The sequence below is a fragment of the Manis pentadactyla genome, chromosome 14 (assembly GCF_030020395.1).
Source record: "Manis pentadactyla isolate mManPen7 chromosome 14, mManPen7.hap1, whole genome shotgun sequence".
NCBI classification, from domain to species: Eukaryota; Metazoa; Chordata; class Mammalia; order Pholidota; family Manidae; genus Manis; species Manis pentadactyla.
In genome coordinates, this window is record NC_080032.1 from 12,275,424 (window position 1) to 12,295,169 (window position 19,746).

Genomic DNA, 19,746 nt, shown 5'->3' on the forward strand with positions numbered 1-19,746 from the left:
TGGGGGTACTTCCTGGAGTGAGGGGGAGACATTGTGGGAACATCTGTGGACACTCTGCTCCCTGCCCTGGGTGTGGGCCCAGCATGCCCCTAGCAGAGGGGTTTGACCATGGGCTGCAGACTCGGACAGACCCAGTGCAATTCCCAAGTTAGCTGGCTGCCGCCTCTTGCCTGGTAGAACTGCTCAGTTTCTTATCTATACAATGGAAATAGTTATGGTACTTTTCCCATCGGGTTGTTACAATATTAAATAAAATATTGTGTATAAAGCCCCAGGGTCAGTGCCAGGCAATGGTAACTGCCCAATTCCTGGTAGCACTGTAGACATGGTACAGACTGGGCTGGGCACAGCATGACTGGATTCTGGAAGCTTCTCTTGAGGGTTAGCCTTCAGTGTCTAGAAAGCTGAGGCCAAATACATGTGCTGAAGTGCGGGAGGCATCATGCGTGTGCACACACCTCTGGCTTGCACTCACACGTCTGCATACACTGCCCCCTCCTCATGGCTTAGCAGGAGGAGACTTCCAGAAAGGCTGGAGATGGCCCTCCCCAGAGGACCCAAGGTGCAGGTCCAGGGCTGATGCTCAGCGGAGACTGGGCTTTGTGGCCCAGGGAAAGCTGGGCATGTGGTGCCCCAACTGGGAGGACACACGTGGAGGTGAAGGTGGTACCATAGGGTAAGCAAGGGGCTGAGGAGACAGCATAGTGAGAAAGGGGAACAGGCTGGGGCCTGGGAAGCCTGTAGGAGGAGCAGGAGGAAGGGCCTGGCTGGAAAGTCTTCAAACAGCCAAACCTACAAGCAGCGTGAACGCAGCTCAGTTTCCCCGGAGCCTGTGTATCGTCCAGGGGCTGCTGACCCTGAGCCACCAAGGGCTAGAGGACCTCCCCCAGCTGCCCCCTAGCTCTCCCCCTGGCACCAGGTTCTCTCCCTGCGATGGGCTAGAGAAATGCAAACCAGCCGGGCCTCCCCAAACCCTTTCTTCCTCTTCCGGTTTTTGATCTGTGAACCTCGCAGCCTCCAGACAGGAGGGAAGCCTCGAATCAGAAGAGACAGGCCCCTACGTGTGTGTGGGAGGGGTAGTCCCCGGGTACGCCAGGACGTCGGTTCCTGCCCATTCTCCCAGCCAAAAATATAGGGTCCTATGCCACAGAGACAGGGAAGCCTGGAGAGCTCATGCTTGTAAGATAAGAGTGAGGGAGAAAGGGTGGGGGCCAAGGAATTTTGTGAAGCGTAAGCCTGTGGGGGAGGGCACAGGTGTGCAGAGAGGTTTGGGGTGCAGGGGTGCAAGGAAGCAGGACAGAGAGGGAGAGTGCCCCCTTCCTTCCCACTCCCTTGCCACCTGTTCAATTCTGTCGTCATCACCGGGAAGGTGCCTTTAAATCAAATCCTGTGTCGAGTGGCAGGCGGGAGAAAGGAGACCTATTCTGCCTTCACTTGCACTATTCCAGAGAATGATTTGGGGAGTCGCTCATCCTGCCTACATCACATTAACACCAATAAAATACCCCGACAGCTCCCAGTCCCCAAATGTCAGCATTTATTAACTCCAGAGCCCAGCACCAACTTCAATGCGGCTGCCTTCTGAGCAAGGCCCGGCAGGAGGAGCAGGGGAAGGGGCCCTGTCCCGCGGCCGTCACCGTTTCCCACCCTCCGTTCTGCCCTGAGCCTTGGGGAACAGTGCTGGGAGTGGGTCTCAGAGCCTGTGAAGCCTCAGTAGTATCCCCAGGACAGATGTGGGGACACCTGTGTTGGAGAGGGGCTCTCTCTGGCTTCTCCTAATCTGAAGGAACTTGTCCGCCCTTCCCATCCTGGGAAGAAGGTTCCCCTCCCAGGCAGTCTCCCCTCCCCTGACACCCACCTCCACCCGGGAAGGGCAATCTGGTGGGGGGGTGCTCTTGCAGGGGCCCCAAGCACTGTTAGGTCAACTGGGCTGGGGGCTGAGGCTCCTGTGACAGACACTAGGAGGTCCAGGGGCCTGCTTGGGAGCCCAGGACAGGGGTGGGATGTCTGAAGAGCCCTTATTCTGGCTGGTCCACTGCCAGGCCCCACCTCTCCTCAGGGCGCACTGCGAGGAGCCCGCCAGTTTCCAGAAGCTGAGCCTCCTTGTGAGATGTCTGAGGAATCACCTCTCATCCCCTTGGGTTTCCCTTCTGGGGCACCCCTCTGCCCTCACGGGTGGGTGTGGCCGACCCAAGGTGGCCGTGAGCATGGGGTGGTCTAGGGGCACAGCCCCCTAACGACCATAGCTTTTCCTTGAAGTCTCTTTCTTTTCAGGGAAAGATTCAGGCACATTGGATTTTGCTCCGCAATACCCGCCTGTTTGTTTTAAATTACTTACCAGTTAAATGACTTAGCTTTCTCCTCAGAATCTTGGCGCAAACTCACATTCCAGGAGGCTGGGGGGCATGTGGCTGATGTGTTCATGTGCTCACCCTTGGGGGATCTGTGAGCGACTTTGGGACGCAAGGCTTGAATCCGCTGCATGCCTGTCTCACCATCTTGCTGTGGCCGCAGGACGAGCATGTGCTCTGGGGGGCTTCCTCACTGAAGGGCTGCAGTGGTTTCCTGGGACCGCCGTACAGGGCACCAGGCGCCGGGTGGCTTAGCGCAACCGAAAGAAACTCTCTCACAGTGACGGAGGCCAGGGTCTGAAATCCGAGGCTGGGCAGAGCCGTGCTCCCTCCGAAGGCACTGGAGGAGGGCTGTCCGCGCCGCTCTGGCTTCTGGCGGCGCCGGCTGACCCCTGGCTTGCGGCCCGGCACTCTGATCTCTGCCTCTGTCCTCACCTCACCTTCTCCACTTGTCCGGAAGGGGAGCAAAGCGGACTCTGCTGCTGAGGCTTTAGAGAGAAGCAGCTCGCCACCCCTTGGAGTTGCTGGACATCAGACGGGTGGGAAGAAGGTGGTTCTAGGCTTTGGAGGTGAGGGGTCCCAGGGGGTCGGGGCAGGTGAAGACAGGAAGCTGCTGCTGACAGGGTCAGCTCCGGGGGTTCAGGCCTAGTGGGCCCACAGGGCTTTGCCGATCTGAGCCCCACAGGGTGGTGGCACCAGCCGGGGTTAGGCCAGTCCGCTCCTGTCTCTGAACTTTGATCTGAACTTCAGGGGCAGTTGGTTTATAAGGAACTGGGTTCACGGCGCTCTTTCCTGCCCTTAGGTGGGACACAGCCACCCTGTATATCGTCCGCTGCAGGTGCACTGCTGCTGTCTCCTGTGGCCTCAGTCTGAAGAGGGGACTCGGCCCCCTTCCCCAGCACCTCTCCTGAGCCATCCCAGTGGCGTGGATGGCGTCAGCCTCCAGGTCTCCTTTAAGGCACTGCACATACCGGGAACCCTCACAGGCGGTGAGGCTCGCAGGAGGGCCTGGCTGGGGGAAGTCTTCAGTCTTTGCTCTTGGGGGAGAGAGGGCACTTTCCTTTCCCCTCTCCCTGGGTGGGGGCCACTCTGCTACACTGTCAGCCTGTACCACGGAGTGACAGTTGTCCTGTGAAAACCCCCCACTTCCGAGGCAGCACCCTCATGCCAGCACCTCCACTGTGATTCTGGGCATCCCTTAAACTCGATTTGGGCACTGCCATCAGTGTCCGTCGACACCCGCCAGATGCCTCGCTTTACAGTCCCTCCTCATCGTTAACCCAAACAGCAGCCCACAGCCTGATGGTTCCCGGTGCCAGACTCGCCTCTGAATGCCTCCTATTATAAAAAAAATCACATCTGGTGTTCAGGGGCCTCTGGCACATGCCCTTGAGAGTCCACAAAGGCAGCGGGTATTTGTTATTCGAGGATGGGTTTGGCTTTTGGAAATGATGTTGAGGTACTTACTGAGCCCCAGCTAGAGAATCATGTGGCAGGGGAGAGCTCTTTAGAGAGCAAAATAAGGGGGCTCCCAAGGGGCTGGCAGACTGCCCACTCTCATCCTCGGCTCCCAGCCGCAATTCTGCTACTGTCGCCCCCACCCGCTTTCCCGGCTGCTACGGCAGATGCAGCCAGACAGCGCCGGGCCTCACTTGCTATCTGCTCAGGGCTTCCCTGCCCCCAGAGCCATTCCACCCCTTCCTCGTGCTGGTGCACTTTGCATGGTTTCCGGCAGGACTGAGCCTCACTTGCCCCCGGCGGTAACCAGCTCAGCAGCAAGACTTGGGCTGGCCTTTCTCCTTCCTTGTTTCTCCCTTCTCAGCCCCCACCCTCCACTGCTTTTCCCGGGGATCTCTTCCCCATAGAAGCTACCTGTGTGAAAAGCTCTGCATTTGGGGGACCCCAGCTTGACAGCTGTTCTGCTGGAGTTCATGTGAGGCTTATGTGTGAACTATTTCAACACAGCCTGACAAGAGAGTCACGGGGACCCTAGTGAAATGTGTCCTCGGGCATTGTCCCATGGGCAATTTCTTCTGCTCTCCCTTCTGTTTGAAGAAAACTTTATTGAGATGCATCTCACACAACATACAACTCAGCCACTGGAAGCATGTAATTCCGTGGCTTTTAGTGCATTTACAGAGTTGTGCAGCCAACACAATGGATTGTAGAGTATTTTCAGCACTAGGGAGACACGATGCCCATTAGCAGTCACCCCATTTCTCCCTTAAACCTGCTTCCCCTTCAGGCAACTACCATTCTATTTTCTGTCCCTATGGGTTTGCCTGTTGTAGGCATTTTATTTAAATGGAATCATATAGCATGTGGCTTTCTGTGTCTGGCTTCTTTCACTTAGCATAATGTTTTCAAGGCTCATCCATGTTGTAGTGCATATTAGAACTTCATCCCTTTATTATGGCTGAATAATATTCCATCATATGGATAAAAGACATTTTACTTATCATTCATCAGTTGACAGACATTTGTGCTGTTTCCACCTTTTGACTATTATGAATAATGCTGAGATGAATATATTTGTGCATGGATTTTTGTGTGGATGTGTGTTTTGTTTCTTTTGGGTAAATACTTAGGATTGGAATTGCTGGCTCAGCTCTCTTCTTTTAATTTCTACTTTTATTGTTCGATTAGACAACACATTCCCAGACTATTTCACAATTTAAAAGGTACAGAAGGAGAATTCTTATTCTCTCCTTAAGGCAACCAGTATTTCCTACCTTAAATGTATCTTGGGGGGATGTTTCTAGCATATGTGAACAATTATGGATATATGTCCTTCCCTTTTTTACACAAATAGTGGCGTACAATACACACTGTTCAGCGCCTTCTTTTATTAATCTAATATTAAAACTTAGAGATTGTTCCATATCATTACAAAGAGAACTTTCGTTTTCATATATGTGCAGTATTTCCTTGGATGGAGGGACGTAATTTATTTGATTTCAATAATCTATTTAATCAGTTCCCGATTAAAAGGCATTAGCTTCTCCCCCAAACAATTGTTACAAACAATACATGAAAAGCCTTGAACAAATATCACTTCCTCATGTGCCAGCTCCTCTGTAGGACATGTTTCTAGAAGTAGAAGAACCTCATCAAAAAGTATGGGAACTTTCAATTTTGACACATAATGCCAAATTGCCTTCCATGGAGGTTATACCAATTCGCTGCCCATCAGTAATGTAGGAGTGGGCCTGTTTGCCCATATCCTCACCAATTTGACGTGTGAAAATGATAGCAATGTAATTTTAATCTGAAATTTTTTCTTATTATGAGCGAATTAAAGCATCTTTAATTCCATTTTCTGTGATATGTCTGTTCATCTCTTTTGCTTGTTTCTCCACGGGTTGTGGTCATTTTTTTGATGATTTGTGGGCACTTTTTATTTCCTAGAGGAATTAGCTCTTTGTAATATGAATACTTTAAGCTGTTTCCAGTGGGTTAGGCTATTGTTTTTGTGTCCTACTGTTCACGAGTATCCATTATATAGTATATCCCCTACCCTGTTGACCAGGGGTAGCTGGGAGACCTGCTTTGGCCAATTAAATGTGAGCAGAAGCATCTTTGTCACTTCTGGGCTGAAGCTTGAATTGCCGGTGCTTAGCACTTTCTCTTTCCCTCTGCCACAGCAATTGGCATCAGCTGATGATGGCTGTGCCTTCAGCTGGGGAACCCGAAGTGAAGGTGACGGTGGTGATAGCACGGGAGTAGAGACCCCAACCAATCTGCAAGAGAACATGTCGTGTGGGTGAACATAACTAGCCTCGACAGATAGAGGTGATTTTTGCCACAAAGAAAATGTGTTTATTTTGAAGAGGTTAAAATGATCAATTCTTTATTTCATGACTTCTGGGTTTGTATCAGAAGATCTTCCCTGCTTCTGGATTATTATTAAAAGAACATTCTACCATGGTTTGTTGAAAATTCACAATTTCTCTCCCAGTCCGAAGACATCAAGTGCCATTACTCTGATTGTTGTTTTTCCGTAGTTAAAGAAGCAAACCTTGGGCAGTGACTGCTCTGGCCACCATAACCAATGTTAGGTTATGTCTGGCTGCTGCTAAGAGACACTGCAGATACTTACTCCAATTAGGAGCTTATTTTCTCACACGAAAATATAGACTTGGGCTTTCCAGTGCTGCTAAGGCACCACCAAAGGTATCAGAGACTCAGCCTTCTTCTGTACTCTTGCTTTACCCTCCTTTACGTTGGCTTCCTCAGGCTTCATGGTATACGATGTCTGCAGGAGCTCCAGCCAACAAGTCTGGGTTCCAGGCAGGAAGTAGGAGGAAGAGAGTGGAACAAAAGGACTTGTACCAATTGTTTGTCTCCCCTTTAAGGAACTTTCTGGAAGTCTTGCCCACAAACTTCTGCTTATATCTCATTGCCTAGGACTTAGTGGGAGGACCATGGCTTGATTAGGAGCAAGAAAGCTACTGTTTTACTAAATATATTGCCGGGCACTTTTGGGGTGTGGGTGTGATTGAGCGGTGCAGGCTGCCACTGAGACAGGGTGATAGGGAAGCTGTCTGACAGCCTCAGGGCTTTGGGGGCAGACCCTGCTCCTAAAAAAGTCCCAGTGGTAGAGAGACCCCCCCCCAGGCACCACCACAGCCCGACCTTCCCTACTTGCTTCACCGCCGTCCCAGGCTGTCTCCAGCTTCTGGGGGCTTCCTGCCCATGGCTGTGTGAGGCATAGGACCGTGAGGAGGGAGCCTCCGTGCTGGGGGTCAGCAGCCCAGCTGGCCCCTGACTGGCACTACCTGGCTGTGGCGTTGAGTCCTCTGGGCCCATTTCTCTCTAAACTTGGGTGAGAAGAACAAATGCCCGGGGCTGCTGCAGTAACAGAATTAAATAACTGGGAGGCAGGCCTCTGGGGTAGCAGCTTTGCTCTTGGGACCGGAAGGGAAGAGTGCCTGAGATTCCTGCTGGCCTGAGCTGGCCCACGGGGCAGGGGTGGCTGGGTGTCATCAGAGAAAGACCTGGAGGAGAGAGGTGTGTGCCACCCCGACTCATCTGCTCCCACACTCCCCACTGCTCCTGGACCCCTCTTCAGGATTTTTTCATCAGCTCCACAAAACCAAAGTCACTCAGATCTGGCACCTTCCCCAGCTTCCCACCCCGACTCCAGCCCTGGTCTGGCCCATCTCAGCCAGTAATAGACCATCTCTACTCCATCAGCCCCTTTAATGCCTTCATTGACTCATCCTACCCCCTTAACATCTCTCAATGTATCCCTGTTCTGACCCTTTCTTCCCCCTCCAGCCCCGACTGGAGTCACCTCAGCCTCCTGCTATCAGGCACTCAGTGCCTTGTATGAGTCAGGAGAGGCCAGGCTTCCACCTTGGTAACAAAAGGCCTCATCCAAGTGGCTTTGCATATACGTGTTTGTTTCTTGTTCACAAAAATCTGCACAGCTCTCTACAACATTGTCCCCAGTGATCTAAGTAGCTTAGATCTGGTGAAGGCACCATCTCAACACAAGCTATGCTTGCCAGAAAGACTGGGGAGCTCCCGGGGACTCACGCCTGCTTATCAATGCTTCATCTGGAAGTGGCACTTGGACCTGTAGCCCATTGGCCAGGACTAGGCGATGGCTCTGCCTCGTGGCAGGTGGCTGGGAAATGGGGAACACAGGTCTGCGGTGGGATCTCTGTTTCAAGCAGTAGCACATGCAGCAACTGCCCCAGCAAAAGCCTATAGGAACCTGCTACCTGTTCATGTCCAAGTTCCTGCCTGACCCTCACCTGACACCTCCTCTTCATCGCCCACCTCTCCCAGGTATGAACTCTCTGGTCCAGATGCACCATCAGAGTTCTTCCTCCAGCCCTTGCTCAGGCCCTTCTCCTTGTTTATGCATCTTTCCCCACTTCTTTCCTAAGTGTTTCAGGGCCCAAACCGAGGCCCATCTCTTTGGTGAAGCCTCCTTTCTGCTCAGCCCTTAGTGCTTTGTTCTCAGAATCCCTCAAGGGCTCGTTTTGAAGCTCCCACTCAGCCCTGAGCACATATTCCTTCTACGGCTTGTCTATCTTGTAACCCCTGGGCGTCGAGGGCTGTGTCTTAACCCTCTTTGCTCCCTCAGTGCCCCCATCAGTAGGGTTCTCAGTGATTTTGACTTGCAAGTGGTTTTTAGATACCTATTAAATGCCAGACACCAAGCTAGGCATGGAGGATGCAAAAAACAAGAAAACATGTCTTGGAAAGGAAGAAACTAGCATTTTTATGTGCATCTAATGATTAAGAGAGACACCTCTGGAGATGGCTTGGGGTTGAATACTGCCTCTGGTTGAATTAGCTTCAGGGCTGCAGGCACGTTACTTAACTTCCTTAGCCTGAGTTTTCTCATCTTCAGCAATAATAATGATGATTATCTACTGTATGAGTTTCCTAGGGCTGCTATAACAAATTACCCCAAACTGGGTGGCTGAAGACAATAGAAATGTATTCTCTCGCAGAGGCTTGACATCTGAAGTGGAGGTGTTGGCAAAGCCGTGGTGTCTCTGAAGGCTCTAAGCTAGGATTGCAGCAATCCTTGGTGTTCCCTGGCTTATGGCTGCATCATCCCAATTTCTGCCTTTGTCTTTGCCAGACATTCTTTCCTCTCCCTCCCTCTTTATATGTCCTCTCCTCTTATCCAAACATCAGTCATTGGATTTAGGGCTCACCCAATCCGGTATGACATCATCTTAACTAATTACATCTGAGAAACACGACTCCCAAATAAGGTCACATCGTGAGGTTCTGGGTTGATATACATTTTGGGGGAGGGATACTTATTCAACCCGCTACACCTACCTCATAAGATTATTGTGAGGATTAAATGATATGATGCCTATAAATCATTTGTCACAATGCCTGGCACATAGTAAAAACCTATTGAATGTTAGTCACTTTTAGAATAGTGTATTAATCAGGATTATTTTATTTGCAGGAGCCAGAAATCCAGTTCAGTTCCAGTGTGGCTGGAGCTGGGTGCTTAAAAGAGGCTGCTAGGAATCTTTCCCTCCTCACCTCCCAGCTGTCTGCTGTCTTTACTCTTAGGCACTCTCCCAGTGAGGTGGCAAAGACATCCCTCAGCAGGTCAAGGCTCTGTTTGACGAGCTGATTGTCCTCGGTGGAAAAGCAACACCTCTTTCTCCATAGTTTCCTGCAAAAACTCCAGGGCTGGCTCCCATGGAGTCAATCTGGACCATGAGCCCATCCCAGACACAATCTCTGTGGCCAGGGGAATGCAATATCCTGAGCTTGGTGGTGGGGTGGAGGGTTAGCCATAACTGAAACACTTGAACTGCATGTTAGGAAGGGGTGGTTCCCAGAATGCTGGACCATTGGAGCTGAGTGGGCAAAACTACACTAGTCCACTACAGACCACAGCAGTGCTGTGTGCCAGCTCCCAGCCCAGTGCCTGGGCAGCGCAGCAGTTCAGTAAATGCTTATTGAATGATTGGATGAAGGATGCAAGAAAGAACACGCTAGGCTAAGTAAGTTGCTCATGTTTTTTCATTGCTTCCCACAATAACATTGCAAAGATGGTCTTATTTTCATTTTGCAGATGTAGACATTGAAGCTCAGTTAACTGAAGTGGTCTAAGATGGATCTGTCTGAAAAAGTGGTTCAGCCATGACTCAAGGCCAGGCGGGCTTCACTGCAGAGACTGTACCACTTCTGTTACACCACATGGCCTCTGTCCACTGAACTCACAGCCAGAGAAGACAGCATCTGAACACATGCCATTTTTAGGTGCAACAAAAACATACATTTTCTAGTCATCTTCCCACAATTTACCACCCTAGAAGCTAAAATCCCCCCTTTTCCTTTGTCTAGTCGCCTCTCCTAATTTACTGCATTTTGTTAAAATGTTATATAAGCACCTGGATTTAACACCTCTTTGGGTTTTCGTGTCTTTTTCTGTGAGACCTCAGGCAAATGAAAATATTCACATCAATAAAATTTGTATGCCTTTTCTTCTGTTAATCTGTACTTTGTTAGTTTAATTCCTAGACCCCAGACACAGAACTAAAAGGGCAGAGGAAAAGTTGTTCTCCTCCTACAATGATATTTTGGTTGTCTCCAGTTTTCAGCTCTTAGGAGCAAAGGCACTGTGAATGCTGTTATGCAAGTTCGTTGGTGGGCGTATGCCGAAAGCACTCCTGTCTGTTAGGTATGTTCCCGGGAGCGGAAATGTTGGGTCCTCTGGATATCTCTGATCGAGCAGTTTCTGCCCCCTGCCTCTTTCCTCTTAAAGTCCCTCAGATTGCGCAAAGCCCCTGCCTTCCTAGACCTCTTGAAGCCTAGAGGCAGAGGGTTGAACAAGAATGACCTCCTGAGGCCTCTCTCAGCATTTCCAAGACAGATTTAGCCACAAGTCTCTGGGTCCAGCTCCTGCCAGCACCACTGTTGGCTCACGACAACGTTTCACGTGATTAGCCAAGTAATGACATCTTAAAACTGTAGACATAATATATTACGTAGTAAAACACAGGAGCAAATCTCTTTGACACATACTGTTGATTTACTCCACGAGCCATAAAGATAATTACATTTCAGGTTGATATATAAAAAACGGCAGGCAGAGCTTATGAAGAATTAGCATGGCTTTGTGTCGGACTGCCCTGTCCACGTGGACCTGCTCATTACTCCCTTTGCAACCAGCCAGCAAACACTGACAGCTGGACCTGCCTGGGACTGGTCGTCGCTGCCATTGGAAGGACTTGCTGGTGGCACAGAAGGAGCAGCTGGAGAGGCTTACAGTTGGGGTACTAGGTGTTCATTCCTGCAGGCAGCTCTGGAAGTGTGGGAGAGAGCTCCAGCCTGGGGGACAGGACACCTGGTCTGCAGGCGTGCTAGGCCATCTCCAGCCTTAAGCAAGTCACCACCCCTCTTAGACTCAGAATATGCCCTGGGGCAAGATGGTCCCTAACTTCTCGTCCTGTCACTCAGGACAGGTTTATAGTGGATGGTCTGTACTTCTAGGACCAATTTTCCAAGGCAAAAGTCATGTCTCTCATTCTGACAAGTACCAGTGAACTTCTAAGGATGAGGGACAGGGCACTTGTACTTGGGGCTGCCCTGGTGTCACTGACTTCCCCCATGGGACTCCCTTCCCCCATGTTCCTTGCCGCTGCAGACTGGGAGGCAAGGGCCCAGAGGGAACCAGGGAGAAAGGAACCCGGAACTATGCCAGGTCTCTCCCTGACACTAGGTAAAACCTCAACCTGGACGGGGGAGGGTTTCTGACCCTGACCATGAGAGAATTCACTAACAGGTCCAACGAGTATAGATAAGGAAGGAATTCATGGAAGCCAGAGGAGCAGTGAATGGCAGCTGCTGAGCTGGCAGCACAGAGCAAGGAAGAACAGAGGGAGGAAGGGATAGCTCACTGAACTCCTGCTCGGCATAGGGCAGATCCCTTGCCAACTCCTGAAGCCAGGGTCCCCCGGCGGCCAGTGTCCACTTGAATCTTCATGGCGTGGGGACTAAGCTCCCACCACCCCAGGATTTGGGAGAGCTGCAGAGCACTGGATGGAGTAAGATTATGTTCTGAGAACTTCCCAAAGCGAAGAAAGGAGATCTTCAGGCAGTCTGCTAAGGAGCATGATCGTATGGCTGCAGTCCCACCTGGTCACCCAGGCACACTTGCAGGCCCGAATCAGAGATCTCAGTAGCCCTTCCCTACTTGTCTGAAGTAGGACACACACAGAGAGAAGACTTGTGCTTAAGTCTAGAAAGTAGAATGATATAGTGAAATAACAAAGATGCTTACCACTGGGAAAAAGGGTCTCTTATTAGTCTCCCAAGAGGCTTGGAAGAGCATAGAGACTAAACTCAGTTAGTTAACCAGAGAGAAAGCTTAATTTAAGGCAAAGTACACTCTCAAAGAAAAGGGAGCACGGGCAGCCTCAGAGAGGAGGAGCTCTTAAGGGCTTAGGATTCTGTCCTTTGTGGCTTTAAAGAATGGGTCAAAGGGCTAGGCAGAAGGGGCGGCGGTGTAGGCTTGACATGTGGTCTCACGATGTCTGTGTCCACTGACAGACATGTGTCACCACCCATAGTCTGTCCTCTAGACATTCTTAACACAGATACATTTAACACATGGGAAATCTTAATCCTGTTTTTCTCCAGGATAGCGGTTACCCTCAAGCAGTGGGGACAGATAGGTTGGGACTGCCTGCCCTGCCTTAAGCTAAGGTCAGGTATTGGCTGGTTACCATAAATGTTAGGAATCTTACCTCCTAACTTCCTGTTTTTTAAAGTGGAATCTTGGCCTTCAGATGGAGTCCCTCCTGCTCTTACTATTTATATCTTGGCGTTTTCATCAGAGGCAGGGAAGATTAATCACGATGCTCATCCCATGTCTCTGCCCTACCTCAGAAGGACGCCCAGGCATCAGCAACCACATTCCCTTTTAGGGACAGGAACCTGAGGTAGGGAGAGAATGCATGGCCATCCAGACTCACAGAAAAATTAGCATCACAGCTGAGATTAGAAGCTGGGATGAAAAGGAGAGAGCCAAGGACGTGAGGACTTTGCTGTCCTGTCCCTCAGGGCAGGGGAGACCCGAGCCCTGTGTGATAGCTGCTCCTTTAACTTTGGTGCAAACCAGGACTTCAAAGGAAACTGGGCCCCAAGTTTCCCCCCTCTCTGCCCTTTCCCCATCCCTTCTCTGTTCTCCAGTGGCTGGTGTCTTGTCTTGGGGACGGTTGGTCTGGGCCCAGGGGGATGGACAGGATGGCTCATCTAAGGCACATGCTTAGACTCGGGGAAGCTGGGACCTGGGAGGTGAGCTGGTGTGACCGTCAGCCAATCCTTACCAGGTCTGGAAGCCGGGACTTACCAGGTCTCCTCTCTCCAATCTCCTGATATTCTGAGGCTGTCGCCTTCCTGCCTGAATGTAGGCATGGTGGGTTTGGGGCCTATCTAGCTGGGTGACTGGAGGAAGCCCCTCAGCAGGCCGAGGAGACCCACACAGAGCCCCTTCCGCGTTCTGGAATGTGCAAACTCAGACGCATGCAGACTGCTTGGCTTCCTGCCCCAGCACCCTGCTGAGTCTTTGAGGCAGGCAGTGGGAGTCAGGAGAGGTTTTCCCCATTGCTTCCACAGGAGCCTCTAGAAACCCCCAAGCCTTCCCCCACGCCCTCCACCCCACCCTCCGGAGAATCCCTCCCAGCCTGGAGCCCGGGAAGCAGTTAGGCAGGCTGCGGGAGCACCCGGTGCAGGCTCTTTGCATGACAGTGGGGCGGGGGGGATCACAGGGTGTCCATTCCTCCTCCTGAGCAGAGGAGGCAGATGAACAGTGCTGCTGGCTGCCACGACTCCTGGTCGCTGGCCTTCTGGGAGAGGGCACAGCTGGGGGCCTGGGTGAAGACGAATCGCATTGAACGACACAGGACGTGGCAGATTGGATGTTTAATTTGGGTATCTCTTTAAACACCCCCACACCCACCTCCTCAGCTCCCACTTAGCATCCTGCCAGAGAGAAAGCCCTGCTCCTCACAAATTGCCTTGTCAGACTCAGAAAAATCGAGCGTGCCTGATGTCTAAGCGGGTCCCTCCAGGAACGGGACCAGCGAGACTGCGTAACGTCCCTTTCTACTAAGACAAAGCATTATGCCTGAGCCTGAGATCTGACTTGGACATCAGAAAGGACAGCAGGGGCAAGGGCTTGTTTAGGGGTCATGGGAGGCAGAGGGAGAGCCAGGCAGCCTCTGCTGGGCTCTGGCAGCTTTGGGGGACCAGCAGGGCCTGGAGGAGGAAGCCGGGGCCTGGGGTCCCGAGGGGAAGCAGAGCCCCCGGCAGCCAGCCCTGGGGAGACTCCGCTCGGGAGCAGTCTGATCACAACCTGTCAGTCCCTGTCTCCCTGCAACCTCACCTGCCTCCAGATCTTTCCAAACAAGGCAAGGTGCTGCAAACATGGCAATCACCCTCCTTGGTGGAGGCAGACAGCTGCCGGGGCGCAGCAGGGGCTGGAACTGGCCTAGCTGGGCAGGGAGAGCGGAGAGCGAGGAGGGGTGGGGCTGTGGCAGCCCTCCATGCCCATCTAGAGCTCAAGGGAAGCCCCCACCCACCCACTGCCACCCTATGCGCTGATTGTGAGAGTGCCCATGGGCACCCTGAGCAAGGCAGGGCTCAGCTTAAGGGACCAGCAGCTGAGAGGCTACCTGCTCTGGCAGCAGTTCTGGAAGGAGCTCTAGGGTTGGGGGTGGGGATGGGGCTGGGCCTGACACTGGCATTTCTGCAAACCCCTTGTGTGACTTGCCCTAATCCCACGGCCTCTTCCAATGCACACACAGGGGCTGGGGGCCGTCCATCCAGCTGGGTTATTCTGATCCCTTGGGAGGAAATGGGGTGGCATTTAGTCCCTGAGGTTCCAGAGGTCCCAAGAAATCACACTTGCTAGGCTGTGGAGTGGCCCTGTCCTCTCTGCAGAGCCCCGCCGCCTGCCTGAAACGAATGCGGTGGAGTGTGGAAGGCTAATCCAGGATGTTTGGGATGCAGAGGACTGAATGACCTGGGACTCCTCAGCACCCCAAGAGGGCTGGAACTAAGAGGGTGATGGAGGTACACCTGGAAGCTCGCAGTTTGCTGTTTGGTTAGCCCTGAGGTTTTCCTGTGCATGCCCAGAATAGCCCAGTGGGACAGCAGGTTCCCCAGAACTGCCTGCCTTTCACATTTCTTATGAGCTGTCTTTCTGAGGTTGCATGACTCCCTCTGAGTTCTTGAAAGCCTGCGGATAAGCAGAAGGAAGGATGTTCTTTCTCAGTATGAGTGTATGTTATCTGCCTCCAGTGAAGCCCCAGTGGGGGTAATTTACCTGCACCAGTCAAGAGATGATGCCTTCCATCTGGTCTCAGAATTTTCTTCTCAAATCAAAAACATCTACTGTCTGGCTCCCCGCCCAGTTGCTCCTTACCATCTGTCCACCAAGCCCACCTTCCCAGTTTCCTCCTGTGCAGTGGTGGGTGGATCTCAGCCTGCTGCTCAGGAACAGGGCCATCAAAGTGGCCCTAGGATGAGAAAGCTGAGAGATGAGGGTGGAGAGGAACCCCGAGAGAGAAGGGCCACTTCAAAACATCTCTTTGGCTTAAAAGATGATGTGTGGGTGTAGGGGGAAATATCACGATCATATGGATGTTGGGGTGGCAAAGGATGTCCCCAGCTCATCCTGACATGTCACATGGGAGAGGTTGGGACCCGGTGCTGAGTTGGCCTTAAACAAGCTTTGTTAGGAGAGCTTCCCTGGATACTCCCAGCACCCCTTCCCACGCCACACCCTTCCCACGCCACACCCTTCCCAACCCTCTTCTGGGGCCTCCTGTCTGGGTCTCTGCTGCCTCTCTGTGCTTTCAGCAAAGTATCTCCAGGAGGCATTTACACTTGCATTAGACAATAAGTTACTGGGTGATGTCACATGTAAATTCCTTGGTCTTCTTTTATGAAGGTCTTATATTTTAAGTAATCTAAGACTTTCTTTATCTAATTCTGGACTTTGTTGCCTGGTCAAATAAGACCAACGTTGGTGGCATTTGGGGTCTCAGAGCTCCTAAAAGGAACAGTAAGAAAGCATTTCCTCTGCCGTCAGATAAGGTGACCCTGCTGGGACTGGCTGCAGCTCAGGCCTTTGCCTCTCCCACCCGCTGTCCTAGGTTGGTGGGCTGCAGACAAGGGCTGAGCTTAGCTGAAACCCAGGGATTCTGAGGGCAGCTCTCTCAGTCCCACGTTGGTCCCTTCCTTCTGAGGAAGTCCCCTCCTCATCCTCTCCTGAATCAGCTTAAAAGTGGCCTCTCTTGTTGGGGTGACATGGGAGAGCGAATTACAGAGGAAGAGCCTGGAGAAGGGCTGGAAGGAAGGAGGGAGCCAGCGATCCTCCCTGCCAGTCCCCAGAGCACCCCCCTGGCACTGCTGCCCATTTATAGGTGCATGGGCTTTTTAGACTCTCATTCATTCTCCCCCACAGCTGGACTGTGTTTCCAGGAGCACGTAAGTGGGCTGTGGGCTGGAGTGGGTACAGGAAGAGCTGCATCTTGGGAGACAGAAGGGAGGTTAGAGGGACTAAAGGGAGCTGTGGCCTTCTCACTGCCCACCCACTGCAGCCCCCTCTGTCCTCAGGTGGGGCCCAGCAGGATGGAACACAAGCTCAAGACTTGATCCCTCTTCATTGGTTGCCATCTCCTAGCTTCATTTAGCCTCAGTTTTTTCACCTGTACAATGGGCATGATGGTGAGACCAACACGGGGTTTGCGGATTAAGTGAGTTTTGGAGCGGGAGAGGACGTGGCGGTCTGCAGTGCTATGCAGAAGTGAGTTATTATTGCTGTTCCCACTCCTATGAGGCAGGAGGGGAGAGCCCGGCCAGGTCACTCTACCTCATAGTATGCATGGCTCACCAGCCGCCACCCACCCAGGCAGGTGCATGGTCCATGATAAGGGGCAAAGCAGCCACCACCAACAAAAACTGTGGCTGTGAGGTTATGAGCGTGGGTCCTGCCCAGCCAACAGGAGACAGATTTGGGGAAGGGCCGCTAGTACCCAAGCCGGGTGAGGCCTCTCTGAGAGCTCTTGGAAGCTTTCACGGGAGGCTGCAGGAGGGAGGGAGGCAGAGGAGGGGAAGGTCTTCTCAAAGGCAAGTTAGTATCCAGCTAACCCACACCAGCCAACACTACTGAGTACCCCGCAGGCACCCATCCTGACCAGGACACTTCACGGGACCTGAGATAATAAGATAGCTCTTCAAAGAGGGAGCTAATAGGCAACATAGACGGCCATACCTGTAAGTGTGGAAGGAAGGAGCTGTTCACCCGCCATGCCCTCCCACCCAACAGTGGTCCTCCTTGGGGGATGGAGCTGGTTAGGGAGCATGTGAGGCCCAGAAGGAGGGACATGGGTGCCAAGCCTCATGGCAGGCTCCTCTTCTACCTTCCAACACCAGCTCTTTGCACCAGCTGGGTGTCCTATAATTCCACTCATTTCTGACACGAATTACCGGGAATTAGCACAGACCCCACCGGCAAAGGGGCTTGACCCACAGGACGGCCCCCACTTCCGATCCAGCTGCAAGTCCTCAGTGTCCCCACGCCACCCCCACACTTCTTCCTGCCCAGCTATAAACTTAGGAATCCCCCGCCACCGACCCCCACCACACTGCAGGTTCAACGATTTTCTAGAATGACTCACACACTCACTCAAAGTGCTATACTTATGACTATCATTTTATTATAAAGGATACAAATGAATAGCTAGATGAACAGGAATATAGGGCAAGGTCTGAAAAGGTCCCAAGCATGAGGGCCCTGTGCCACGGAGTCAGGGTGCATCTCCTTCCTGGTGCAGCTCCACTGATATATTCACCGACCAGGAAGCTCTCCAAGCCTCATTCTTCGGAGTTTTAATGGAAGCTTCGTTACTTAGGATGCTTGGGTAAATAATTGGCCACTTGACTGAACTCAATCTCCAGCCCCTCTCTCCTCCCCGGAGGTCAAGGCTGAAAGTTCCAAGTCTCTAATCACTTGGTTGGTTTTCCAACCCTCATTCTGAAACTATCAAGGGACCTGCCATGAGTCCCCTCATCAGCGAAAACTCAGGGGTGGTTGAAGCAGAGGCACATTATGAATAACAAAAGATACTCCGATCACTCAGGAAATTCTAAGGGTTTTTCAAGCTCTGTGCCAGGAACCTAAGACAAAGTTCACACACACAAGCACACACACACACACACGCACACACACACGCGCGCGCACACACACGCACACACACACACACACGCACACACACACGCACACACACACGCACACACACGCACGCACACACACACACACGCACACACACACGCACACACACACACACAAGCACACACACACACACGCACACACACACACGCACACACACACACACGCACACACACACGCACACACGCACGCACACACGCACACACACACGCACACACACACGCACGCACACACGCACGCACACACACACACACGCACACACACACGCACACACACACACGCACACACACACGCACACACGCACACACACACGCACACACACACGCGCACACACACACGTACACACACGCACGCACACACACACGCACGCACACACACACGCACACACACACGCACACACACACGCACACACGCACACACACACGCACACACACACACACGCGCACACACACACGCACACACGCACACACACACGCACACATACACGCATGCACACACACGCACACACACACGCACACATACACACACGCGCACACACACACGCGCACACACACACGCACACACACACGCACGCACACACACACGCACGCACACACACACGCACGCGCACACACACGCACACACACACACGCACACATACACACACGCACACACACACACGCACGCACACACGCACACACACATATTTTATTTGAACACACCTTCCTACTCACAGAGAGGGTCTAGACCGTGGCTGCAGTGGGGAGAGAACTGGAGAGGGTGCCAGGAGTTGGTGACTACATCATAGGAGGAACAAATGAGAGAATGGAGGGTGGGTATTAGAAGAAGAAAAATAAGAGTAAGACAGGATCACAGACAGTCTTTAGTTAACTGGAGGTCTGACTTATAGAAGAGGGAGGCTCTGCCAGTGGGAATTTGGACCACTGAGCACAGGTAACAGGGAACCAGGTTTCAGCAGGAGCGACCAGGCCGCAGGTGGGCTGCCACGCAGGTGGGTATCGATCTAGGAGCCCTGGAGATATTTTAAAGGAGTTGAATGCAAATTCCATGCTTGATCTCTGCTATGTGCCTGGGGGCTGGATATTACCTAACAAAGAGTAAATATTTGGTAAACATTTATTTGTTGAATGCCCATTGGTCAAGGCTAGAGAAGAGAAAGTTATATTTAAATAGTATTAAGGTACAGGTCCAGCCACAAATCTTTAGAAGTTTCTACTATATCCAGTCATTGTGCTCTTTGCTGTTTATTTTTTGAAGGCCAAAAGAAAAAATAAAAAGAAGGAATCTCCTAAGAAGTTCACAGTTAGTGGTGAGACACTTACATAAAGAGCAAACCAGTTACTGTTAAAGATAGCAAGTTGAAACTATCCATTAGTTTATACTCTCCTCAAATCCCATGAAAATGACAGTAAAGGGATTTGATTGAAAGGCCTAAGTCCATCAGTTCAAAGGTGAAATAGAGATAGAGACTTCCAGGTAAATACGGTGGACTGAACCCACACAATTCATTTTGCTCTTCTTGAAAACCCCACTACAACGACTATAAAGGGATTTTTTAAAAGTCAGAATCCCACAAAGATGAAGAAACTGGGAGAGGAGCGGAGACAACAGCAACAGAAATTTGGAAACTGGAAAGCGATGCTGAGCAGACCTGGAGAA